Genomic DNA, 12861 nt, shown 5'->3' with positions numbered 1-12861 from the left:
CCCACCCCCCTTAATCTTGGCTTGGTAAGCCTGGCCTGGCAGGGAGCCTCAACAATACATCTATTCATCCATCCATCTTTCCATCCATCCATCCATCCATTTATCCCTCCATCTATCCGCTGGACAACTAGAAGACACAGGCCACAGGCCCTTAATAGTGCATTGGGCACAGCCTTCGCCTAACCCTGCCAACCACCAAACTGCACCCGGTTCTGCCAAAGCCTAGCCGACAACGTATCGCACAGCAACTGGGCTTGTCACTGTGAAGCCAGTTGCCAGCTCACGCGCAGTTAGTGAGAGGTCTTCAACTCTGGGAAGCTGGGTTTGGGGGAAGGGGCAGCGGGGAGAAGACAGAGGGGAAGTGCTGGGAGGTAGGGTGGTGGCTGGACTTGGTGGTGAGATGCTCTGTGGACACAAACCCAGATTGGGGTGTGAGGTTATGGTGTCAAATGGGAGGCAGGGGAATAAAATCTGGTGCGATGAAGATCCCTAGTTCCTGCTCTAAGTTATGGTCTCTGTCACCCGAAAATTCATTGACCCTTGAGAGCTGCACCTCCCCTACACAAGGGCAGAAAAGGCCCAGGCCCTGGCGCCACACGGGCCACACAGGCGCGGTCTCTGCCTCTTCCAGTGCCCTCCGGGAGTCAGCTGAAAGCGCCTTCCCCCAGCGGTTCTTCCTCCCGCTCCCACCAGCCTCTCTCCCTACCTCCTTTAATCCTGCTTGGCAAACCTGGCCTGGCCGGGCTTTCCTCTACTTTCGGGAGCCCAACAATCCAATTTTCCAGTCATCCATCCATTGACCCATCCATTTATCCATCCGTCTTTCCGCTGGACCTCTGGAAGCCACGCCACAGGCCCTTTCAAAGAGTGTGGGACGCAGCTTTCACCCGCGCCTTCCAACCGCTAGCATCCTGGCTCCAGCAGTGCTTAGTCCTCCGCTTGCGCAGCTGGAGGGTGGGGTCAACTCCAGCGCAGTGGGTTTTCAGGGAGGAAGAGGGAGAGGACAGAGGGAGATGGTGGGAGGTAGAGAGGGTGCGCCAGTCTTCCTCTCTTCAGGTTACCGATGTCCCAGATCTCTGCGGCAGTGGCTAGACCTAGTGGCGAGATGCAGACACTGCCAGGTGCCTCTGTGGACATAAATCCGGATCGTGATGAGTGGGAATTGTGTCAAACGGGAGGAGAAAGGGGATGAAATCCGGTGAGGCAGGCAGTGATGAAGATCTCTCAATATCTACTGGAAGTGATAGTTGTATCGTTGGAAAATCCATTGACTCCTGAGAGCGGTACCTCCCCTGGATGTGGGCAGAGGAGGCCCATGCCCTATGCCACACGGGGACCCACATTGGGTATGGTCCCTGCCTCTCCCAGTGCCTTCCAGAAATCTGTTCAAAGTCCCTTCTCACCGTTTTCCTCAGCTCCCCAACCATTCTCCCCCCTCCCTTCACCTCCACCATCACTATCACCCAAAGGACATTCCCTGGAGTATCTGGCCAAGATGTTGAGGGTGCTGCCTCCTCTGTGTGGGAGAACCTTCCTCCTTGGACAGAGGTGATGATGCTTCCGCAAAGTGTCCCAGGACTCAGGGCTCTTTCCTCAGTAGTTGTCCCACTGACAGATTCCTGTCCCTCTTTGTCTTGTCCCCCCCATGGCTGGCCTCCCTTTGACAAAGCAGGGAAGCCATGTGGTGCTTCTCTCCTTCTGCCCTACATCTGTGGCCTCAGAGAGAGGGCCAGGGGAGGGCTTGTTCTAAATTCCTGCTGTCCATGGTGGCTAGTCTCCTGATGCCTTTCTCCTGCCTTACTCATGTATTTCTCCCCAGTCAAGTGCCCTAGGGAGCAGGAAATCCGGTCTTCATCCTACATGAAGGTCCTGAGACATGAGTTTGACTTGCTGATGGAAGAGCCTGCCCAGTGGGCTCCCCATTCCCTAGGTGGCCTGCCTGGTGTGGTCATATTCATTGGGCAAGTCTTTCTTGGCCTCCTATCCTGACAAGGATCTTCCTCCTCCTGGAGGGAAACATCCAAGCCATGATATAAGGCCATGTTTTGTTGAGGAAGAAATGAGGCCTGCATTGAACCAGCCAGCTAAGAGATGCCCTTGATTCTCTCCAGACAGGAGTTGGCAAGCAGGGCCCAGTCGGAGCCCCTTATTTCTGTCTAGAAGTACCCTGGGCATCATTTGGAGAGGTGGGCACATGAGGTAATCGGCTGTGTCTGAAGGCCTGGTGTTCAGGGCAAGAGGCAGCAGTATCTGGAGGAAAGACATATGTCCAATTCTGTAGTAAGAATTAAGCATGTCTGGGGGTTGGCCTGGCTGTGTTGATTTCCAGGCAAGGCATCTTAGTCTTTACTGTGCCTTAAGACAGACAGAAGAGCTTGGTAAATTGCCAGGATTCCAGACTTTGAAGCCAGCTGTTTCTGAATGTTGGCTCAGACATATACCACTGGTGGGCACTTGGGTCACTGACTAAAATTCTGTGTCAAGCCATTGTCACCTCTGCAGTGGTGATTATCAGGAAAGGGCTCTAATGGTTCTTGAAGGAACTAAAGTGAAGAAGAAGCAGTTTATTCCAGGCCCCGGTGATTCTCACTATCAGTTTTTTCAAAGGTTTTCCAGGCTCTGTCCCCTCCCATATCCCAGGTCCTGGTGGTGGCAGCACCCACCTCCTGGTACACCTGCTAAAACTCATCAGACCAAAAGGGAAAAGCAGTACCTTTCATTTGATGTGGATCATGCCACAAGGCAGTTCATTGATAGGTACAGGGGAGGTACAAACACACATTCATCATAGACACAGAGGGAAATGCTTAGTCTGGACGGGAATGAAATCTCATCGATGAAGTTAAAAACGAAACAGAACTAACCAAGGAAATGTAAATGGGGTATGTCCAAATTCAGATCAGGGTGGGTGGGAAAGGTGTCAAATCGGGGCGGGGGGGGGGTGATGAAATCTAGCGAGGTGGGGGGAATGAAGGTCCCCAAGACCCCACTAAAGTAATGGTTGTGTGAACCGAAAATCCATGGACGGTGAGACCAGTACCTCTCCAAGACAGCCCCAGGGACACCCTTAACACCATCCGGAGGAGAGACACTGTTGCTAGGCTTCTGAACCTGTTTAGTCAACCTGACCCGGCTTTCCTCCACTTTCAGGAGCCCTAAATATCCATCTGTCCATCCTTCTATCCTTCTATCCATATATCTGTCCTCCCATTCATTCACTGGACTGGACCCCCCGGAGAAACTTTCACAGCTTTCACCTGCCCCTGGCCTCCGCGGGAGGGCGATCCCGCACCCCCAGCGCCTGGAGGACTCCAGCTTAGTCACCCTGGTGATCACTGTGATGCGCACAGCGCTCTTTGCCTGCACATGCGCAGTTCAAGGCCAGGTGCGACCCTAGGACGCTGGGTGAAGTGGTGGTGCTGGGGAGAGAACAGGGCGGATGTGTGGGTAGGGAGGACCCTGTGCCCACCTTCTTCTACTCAGATTACCGAGATCTCACACATCTGAATCGCTGCTGCTCCTGCCACCAACACCAGCATGTCCGCCACCCTGGTGGAGGCTGGACTTGGTGACTAAACACAGACACACCGGGCACCTCTGTGGACTCATTTTTGGGTCAGGGTGGATGCGAATGCTGTCACATGGAGCGGGGAGGGCTGGAATATGGTGAATTGACGGTGATTAATTTCCCCGAGTCCCCGCTGGAAGTGACGGTATCCACTGAAAATCTGTTTTCCCTGGTACCAGTACCTCCCCTAGTTGTGGACAGAGGAGGCCCCTGCCTCGGCGCCATATTCCAGGGGACAGCTCTCTGCCTGTCTCAGCACCTTCCAGGAGATTGTTCAACGTTCCCCCTCCTGGCCTGTTCACCACCCCCACCACCTCCTGGGCATGGCCGGAGGGTCAGGCTGTGGAGGGCACTACTTCCTGCCAGGTGGGGCACACCGTTTTCCTGGCACCTTCCTCCTGGGACCAGGACAATAGGAATATAATGAAGAGGAAAACATGCAGGAGGTACAGAAATGTAAGTCTGACATATCCATCCTAGAGAGAATGGAAAATGGAGAGGAAAAACTGCTTCAGAGGCAGCTTTGAGGCTCCTTGGACCAACAATGACCCCAAGCCATGCTTTGAACCCCCAAAAGAACCCCAACAATTGTCATGAATGAAAACCATAACCAGGTCCACAAGAGGAAATGCTCTGAAGGCCAACCCAAGATCCGAGAGGCGGGGGGGGGGGGGCAGTGTGAGGAGAAAAAGCAGTAAAGGAATGATTTCAAAGGAGCAAACCTCATCCCAAGCAGCCCTGAAGTTTAACTTCTCAGTGAGAACAGTTGAAGCCAGATTAAGTGTGCATGAACAAGAACATGCAGGTAAACTGGAATCGTAAATCTACCACTGAAAAGTGGAAAGGCAATTGCAGATGAAATACTCAGAATGATGAATTAGAAGGAGAAGTACAGTCTAGGTGTAGTACATATATCTCATGATGTAGATTGTCCTATGATTTGGAATGAAAGTCAAGGTACGTTATATGTAGCAAGAATGTCAACACAGACACCTGCCTAGACGTTCAGAAATATATGCTGAGAAGGAAAACTGATGTAACTGATTCCACAGAAGCTTGGCATTGACATTCTTTCATTAGGAGACCTTCTTCTTAATTATGCCAAATCAACACCATTTGAGGTCATGAAAGACAAGAAGATACTGAAATTTTAGAGGCTGGAGGCAGCTGAGGAGAAATTCCTTTCTACTTCTATGCTAATCTAGGAGCAGAGAACAAGACATTAGTGGAAAAACAGTGGATTTGCCATAAGATCTGCAGTTGAGTTAAGAAGGTTGTCTCAAAGTTACTTTCCTGTACCTGATGTTTGCATTATGGTTAGGTAAGATTTGGGGTTTTTTTTCCCCCCTGACAATAGATTGAAAGTAGAAACCAATAGCAGAAGGAAAATGGAAAATTCACTATGTGGAAATTTTAAAACACACTTTTGAAAAACCAGGGAGTCAAAGAAGAAATCAAAAGGGAAATCAAAAATTATCTCAAGACAAACAAAAAATACAAAATATCAAAATCATGAGATGCAGCAAAAACAGGCTGAGAGGTAAGTTTACAGCAATAAATGCCTATATTAGTAGAGAGGTAATATCTCCAGAATAAAACCTAGGTTTACACTTCAAGGAATTAGACAATGAAAAACAAAGCCCAGAGTTAGAAGAAGGATGGAAATAATAAAGATCAGAGCAGAAATATTTTAGAAATAGAGAATAGAAAAATCAAGGAAATTAAAAGTTGGACAAACATTTTGGCAGACCAGATAATAATAAATAAAATTAAATAAAATATAAAGGAAAGAGGAGACATTATAACTGATGCCACAGAAATAAAAAGGCTCATAAGAGATTACTATACTTATACACCAGCAAACTGGGTAACCTAGAAGAAATGAATAAATTCCTAAAAACATACAAGTTACCAAGACAGAATCAAGAAGAAATAGGAAGTTTGAATAGATGTGTAAGTACTAAGGAGTTTGAATTAGTAATCCAAATCCTCCCAAGAAGGAAAATCCCAGTAACAGATGGCTCTACTGGTGAATTCTATCAAACATTGACAGAAGAATTAATGCCAATCCTTCTCAAACTCTTTCAAAATTTGAAGAGGAGGGTAAACTTCCATCTTTACCCTGATACCAAAGTCAAAGACGTCACAGGAAAAGATAACTACTAGGGTTCAAAATGGCCAATTAGAGGGCCATGAACCCACCTCCTCCCATGGATACAATAAATCTACAGCTACATACAGAACAATTTCCTCTGTAAGAAACCCCAGAACTAGCTGAGTGACTCGTACACGTTGAGTGAATGAATAAAAATCCACATTGAAACAGGTAGGAGAGGCTGAGACGCAGTCTTGCCACAGAGACCACCTCTGGCACAGTGACCCACAGTCAGGAGGGAACTGACAAACCGGAGCTTCTCCCTGAGGAGTGAAGGGTTTGAACTCCACATCTAGCATCCTAGTTTTTAAGACCTGTACCTGAAAGATGAGGTCCCCAAATCTCCAGCTTTGAAAGCCAGAGGGGCTTGCCTCTACAAGAACCATAGGGGGCTTCCTGAACCAAAGGCAACTCCAGACTCTGATGCTGAAGCTGTACAGTCAGAGACAAGGTCCACCCCCTGATGGCTGTGGTTAACACCACAGATTTCAAAGGACAGTGTCCTTTGCAGGGTGCTATGAACTGAATTGTGCCACCCCCAAATTCACATGTTGAAGCCCTGGTGCTTCAGTGTGACTGTATCTGGACGTAAGGCTTTTGGGAGGTCATTATGATTATATGACGTCATAAGGGTGGAGCCCTAATCCAATAGAGAAATAAGAAGAGAAATGGAAGATCGTCCTCTCACTCCATACACATGCACCAAGGAAAGGCCACGTGAGAACACGGCACGGAGATGGCCAGGCAAGAAGTCAGCCCTCATATGAACCCACCCAGGCTGACACCTTGATCTTGAACTTGCCAGGCTCCAGAACTGTAAGAAAATAAATTTCTGTTTAAGCCACCCAGTCTATGGTATTTTGATTAGATAGGATTCCATGGAGCTCTTCATTGACTCCATGGCCCCCAAGTGCTGACATAAAGCTTGGATAGGAAAAGACTCCTAGGTAAAAATAAACTAAAAAATGAGGCCACACCATATAAAGATGTTAATCACTCTTATACTAGGCATGATTATAATAAGATAATAATGATGATGTTAATAATATATGTTTCTATGGGGTGGGGGAAGGGTAGGGGTATAGGAATAACCAGTCTTTTCAGAGAGAAGTTTTACAACCACACTGTAACTACTCTAACTGGAGCATAATTGTATACAACACTATAACTAAGACTACTAATAAAGACCTTTCAGAGACAGCATTGCATGAGGGTTAATATAATAGACATTGTAGTCAGCTAGCCTGGGTTTGAATTCCCTTGAGCTGTTTACTGGCTTTGTGACTTTGAGCAAGTTCCTCGATTTTTTTTTCCCCTTAGTGGAGGCACTGGGGATTGAACCCAGGAACTTGTGTATGCCAAGTATATGCTCTACTACTGAGCTATACCCCCAACCCCCAAGCTCTTTAATTCTTAATGACTCAGATGCTCATCTGTGAAATGGGAATAATAGTTGAGCCAATATTAAGCATTACTGTGTGGATTGAAATGAGCTTATAGATTTAAAATCCCTGGAACAGGGACTGGTGCACTCAACAAAATTTGTTTATCATCATCATCATCATAATCATCACTATTAGCACTGTGTACTGGGTTCTATGCCATTTAAACCTCACAGAGACCTTGTAATGTGTGGATCACTTCCCTCTGGTTTTACAAGATTGTCATCATTCCTAATAGAGGTATCAATTATAATGACATTAACATCAATGCAAATAATCACAATGTCAGCATGGCAGCCAGCCTCCAAGATTTCCCTTAATGAATCTTGCCTCCTAGTATTCAAACTTCTGTGTAGTCTTTTCTTATAATGAATAGGGTTGACCAGTGTAACCAATCCAACCACCATATTTGAATACACTCAAGAAGCCTTAAGGGGCCCACATGGTAAGGTATTTAAAAGTCTCCTGCCAATAGTCATATAAACTAACTTGGAATCAGAGCCCACAAGCCCCAGTCAGCCTTCAGAGGACTGCATAGCTCTGGCCAGCATCTTGACTACAACCTCGTGAGAGTTCTTGAGCCAGAACCACCCAGCTAAGCTGTTCCCAGATTTCTGGCCCTCTGAAACTGTAAGAAAATAACTGTTTCCTGTTGTTTTAAGCCATTAAGTTTTGGGTAATTTGTTACATAGCAATAGATAGCTAATGTACTCAGCAATGTATTATAGATATGCTGTTTTCCAGAGTGCAGGGGAACCCACCCTGTGTTCTCACAATTGGCATTAATGATAATTATAACTTTAATATAATTCAAATGATTATATCAATGTGGTGCTTACATTTTCCTGTTTCATAGATGTTTACAGAGAACACAAGCAAAGCCCATTATTATAATAAATATTAAAATAGCACAATAATAATATCAATAAAAGAGTAATCTAAATTGTGCTGATTTCACAGAGGTGAAAAAAAAAAAACCAAAAAACTGCCCCTAGAAGCGAGGCTATTGTTGTGTTAATATAATGCAAACAACAACCAGAAGGTGGCAGAAGCAGAAGAGACACAGGATTTCTTAGCATCAGAGTGGAAGTTATTCATGTTGTCTTCGTAATTAGAGGCGTACGACAAATAATGGCAAGGATTATGTACTAGTTATAAATTATAATTGTGTTACTTATACTTCAAATCAATAAGAATAGATTAATTGTGGAATTAAGTAAAACAGTAAGTGGTATGGCATGGCGTATGGTATGGAAAGTGGGGTGAGGTGAAGTGGGGTACGCTAGATAAGTCTCTCCAGGCAAAGGCCCAAAGGGGAACAAGTTTCCTTGATGTTAAGAATAGCCAGAACCGGGCTTGTCTGACAAATAATAAAAATGTTGACCGGCTACAACTGCTGGTTCTCCAGACCCTACACCGCCTTTTATTTCAGTTATAACTTTTCACTACAAACATTAAATGTAGACACGTAAAAATACAAATAACTGAAATTTTATGTAAAAAGCTGGGATACAAAATATAAAAGATACATAATCTAATATATAATCATATAGTATATATATCATATAAAATTGAAATCTTATTTTATTGTAATAAGGAAAATACAATAATGATACTATAATGTACTATATATTATAAATACACAATATTACTATAGTATATAATGATATGCAATATAAAATTATAACTAATGTACAAACCTAATTATGTATAGATATTTATAACCTAACATCTAATAAATAATCTTTTAGCAAACATAATTTATCACATAGTAAAACATAATACTTTTGAGATTCATCCATGTTGTAGCTTGTGCCAATGAATATTTCCTTTTGGCGGGGGGAGTAATTAGGTTTATTTATTTATTTTTAGAGGAGTTACTGGGGACTGAACCCAGGACCTGGCGCATGCTAAGCATGCACACTACCACTTGGGCTATATCCTTCCCCCAGAATATTTCCTTTTTATGGTGTCATAAATCAGCATATTTATGGCTGAGTAGTATTCCATTGTAGAGATGTACTACAATTTGTTTAATTATTCACCCACTGATGGACATATGGATTGTTTCCAATCTTTTTGCGATCATGAGTGAAGGTTCTGTGAACACTTGAGTATATACATGATTTCTCATTTCTCTACGGTAAATACCTAAGTGTGGGATTGCTGTGTTGTAGGCAAGGATATAATTAACTTTATAAGAACTTGTGAAACTTTCATCTGGAGTGGATATACTATGTTACCTTCCCACCAGCAATGCATGGAACTGTGCATTGCTCTGCATCCTTGCCAGGTTTTGGTACTACGTGATTGACTGCTGTTCTAATAGGTGTGTGGTGGTATGTCATTATGGTTTTAATTTGCATTTTCATGATGATTAATGATGTTGAGTGTCTTTTCATCAACTTATTTTCCATTTGTATCTCATACAGTCATATGGATAAATCTCAAATACATCACATTAAATGAAAGAAGTCAGACTCAGAAAGAGATACATACTTACATATATATGGATACATACATTTATATGACACATGAAAACAGCAAAATTATAGACACAGGAAACAGATCAGTGATTTCGAGGGGTTGAGAGTGGGTACAGAGAATGGCTAAAAAGGAATAGGAGGGAATTTAGGGGAGTGAAGGAACTGTTCTCTTGATTGTGGTGTTGATTACATGATTGTATGCAGTTGTCAAAACTCTCGGAACTGTACACTCTAAGAGTGACTATTACTGTATGTAAATTATACCTCAATAAATCTGACTTAAAATATCTCAGTACTATGATATTATGTTATAATAAATATAAAAGAGAAATAATGGGAAGCAATTTACCGTAAGATAACACGTTTCCCTCTGTGGGGTTTGGGCAAAGTCATACAGAGAGGGTCAGATGCTCACGTCCACCTATAACTGGTAATCTTATTAACAACAGGACACTGTCATCGGTCTCCACTAGTCCACTCCCCTCAAGTGACTCATAGTAAATCACTTCATCCTCCTTAATTCTATTTTACAGGTGAAGCAACTGAGGCTCAAGAGAGGTTGCTGGGCATCAGCGTTGACATCAGGATTTTAATCCATGTCAACAGCTCTCACTATTCTGCTTGCATCACTCCTCGTGGAGTAAACGGGAAGCTGTTTGTGATCTCCTGGGACCCCAGATCCTGCCCAGCCTACTCCAGACCAACAATTCTCTGGAGTGTGTCTCATCCCTTCTCCATCCAAGGTTCCTGACCATGCAACGGTGGGGACTTGGAGAAGCAATGCTGGAGGACTTGCAGTAGCCACACTGAGTGGCCTCATGAAGCAACGTGTGCCAAGGGTAATCGGCAGACAGTGTTAGTGACAGCCAATAGGGAAATAGCAGATATTACCAGGATTTAATGTAAGAGCCACAGATACTGTATTAGTACTGGATTAGTGGGTAATGGGCATCAAAAGGCTTTGTGCTGGTTAATGGGGGTCTTACACAGATGGCTAATGTGGAGTTTATGGTGCCTTATCAGTCATTACCCTTACCTGGGGAGAGGGAAGCAGGTTAACGGCACACACCAGTGTTCAGAGAGAGGACTGGGGGCACCACCACATACTGTGTTGGGGATGGTTACAAACACAGCTAGGTGGGGTCATGGAAGATAACTGGAAACGATCATTGTGATGGACAGCTAATGGAGGGAGATGCAAGTCATCCTGCTAGAGGTTTAATGGAAGTATCAGGAGATATTATTAAAAGCTGGATTAGGTGGGGTATATATACCATGGTTCCCTACTCCGAGGATTGTAATAAGTGGTCGTTAGTCACTAGTTAGGTGGAAGTGGGAATAAATGGGGAGTAGGGAGGCGACAAGACTGTTTACAAGTTGGGTAAAGTAACATACACTATGCTGGAGGTAACTGGAGAAGCCGTATAATGAGAAGGTATCTAGACACTACTTCTTGGAATTAATAAGGAATGATAAACATAGTGATGGAGTCAGGTAAAAGGGGGATAATGGAGGGTGTCCAGACCTTGTGCTGGAGTGGGTTAAGAAGGGGTAATGGAACAATCTCCAGACTCTCCTGAGGGGTCTGCTAACACTGTCCTAAGCTGGGGGACAGTGGTGGGTCACAAGACATTAACTGAAGCTGCAGTGCCAAATGAGGGAAAAGTGGGTAGTGGGTCACCATAGTGTTCTAAGATAGGGAAGGGCATACGGTGGTTCACCAGATACTGTGAAGGGGTGAGATAAAGGGGAGCTGACGATGGATTAGACGTGGAGCTAAGGTGTGGTAACGGGATATGTCATTACACACTGCCCAATTTGGGTGAGCGGATTACAGGAGAATCCTTAGTCCTGCCCCCTCAACCAGGTTGTCACCATCCTCGATTGGGATTGCTGTGTTGTAGGCAAGGATATAATTAACTTTGTAAGAACTTGTGCCAATGACTGACCTGGAGGAACCACTTTGCTGGTGCCAGTTTGTCCACCCAGCAGCTGAACATTCAATCAGATCCTCTCACACATCTGTGAGGCCACTGCTGCCCAACTCTTGGTTGTGCACCAAACTTCCAAGGAAGGCAAACCTCTCTCTACTCTTGACCTTTCCATATTATTGGCTTTGGGTGTACCTGTCAGAGCATGATAAGCAGGTCTGTAGGTCAGGTCATGGGGTGGGCAAGACCCTGTCAAGGTGCAAGTAGGGTAGGGCAGGACTTGTGTGCTGGGGCAGAGTGAGGGGGCTCTCTTGTGGTCACTTTGAAGCTGACTGTGGTATTTCGGAATCACTGAAGGGAATCCTGGAACATCAAACATGTATGTGGGATTTCCTGTGCCACAGTTCTCCTTTCTTTAAATGAGTTGGCACCAGGCCAGAAGGTTTACAATTATGTTACAACTTTCAGGCCAGGAAGGAGGCACAGGCCAGGTAAAGACTGGGGGTGGAAAAACCTGGTGTGTTTTAGGCAATTTGGTTTTCCTCTTGGAGCATTTTATGCTGCAATGTAGAAAGGATCAAAGGGAAGTCAAGGGACGAGTAGGGTCAACACTCCACAACGTGCATCATGGAATGACTGCTGTATGTCAGGCATAGGTCTAGGTCCACAGTGGGGACAAAAGAGGGAAAAACATTCTAGAGTGCAAATCACAGACAAATAAGTTAAATATACAGGGTGTCATGGTAGTAAGTGCTATGGAGAAGGATAAAGGAGGAAGAGGAAGGGGCTGGAATTTTAAGCCAGGTAGGCAGGGAAGGGCAGGGAAGGCCTCTGTGAAGAGATGCCACTGGAAGAAAAATACGAAGGAGGAAACCACAAAGATATAATGAAGAACTGTGCTCTTTGAAGAGGGCATGGCAATTGCAAAGGCCCCAAGGCAGGACCTAATCTGATGTGATTGAGGCACATGGGGGAGAAGGTCCTTGAGTGCATGGCATGAAGTTGGAGAGAAAACAGTGAAGGCATGTTGGAATTTGTTTTCGATGAGTTTTGCTTTCAATTTGTTACTATCATCATGAAGGTCAGGTCATTAAGGAAGAACCACGACAGTAAAAGGGAGACTGACGTGAGGAGTTGATGGAGGTGACCTGAACAGTCTCTCTTTAGAAGCTTTCCTGAAGGTAGTGGGAGTTCAGTAAGACCCTAAGCTGGGGGCTAAATGAGGCTCAGCGAGTCTGGGAGATAAGGGTAGTGAGCAGATGTGGTGTTTAGCACTAAC

Source organism: Vicugna pacos, chromosome 9 (assembly GCF_048564905.1).
Source record: "Vicugna pacos chromosome 9, VicPac4, whole genome shotgun sequence".
Lineage (NCBI taxonomy): Eukaryota > Metazoa > Chordata > Mammalia > Artiodactyla > Camelidae > Vicugna > Vicugna pacos.
This window is presented reverse-complemented; position numbering follows the sequence as displayed.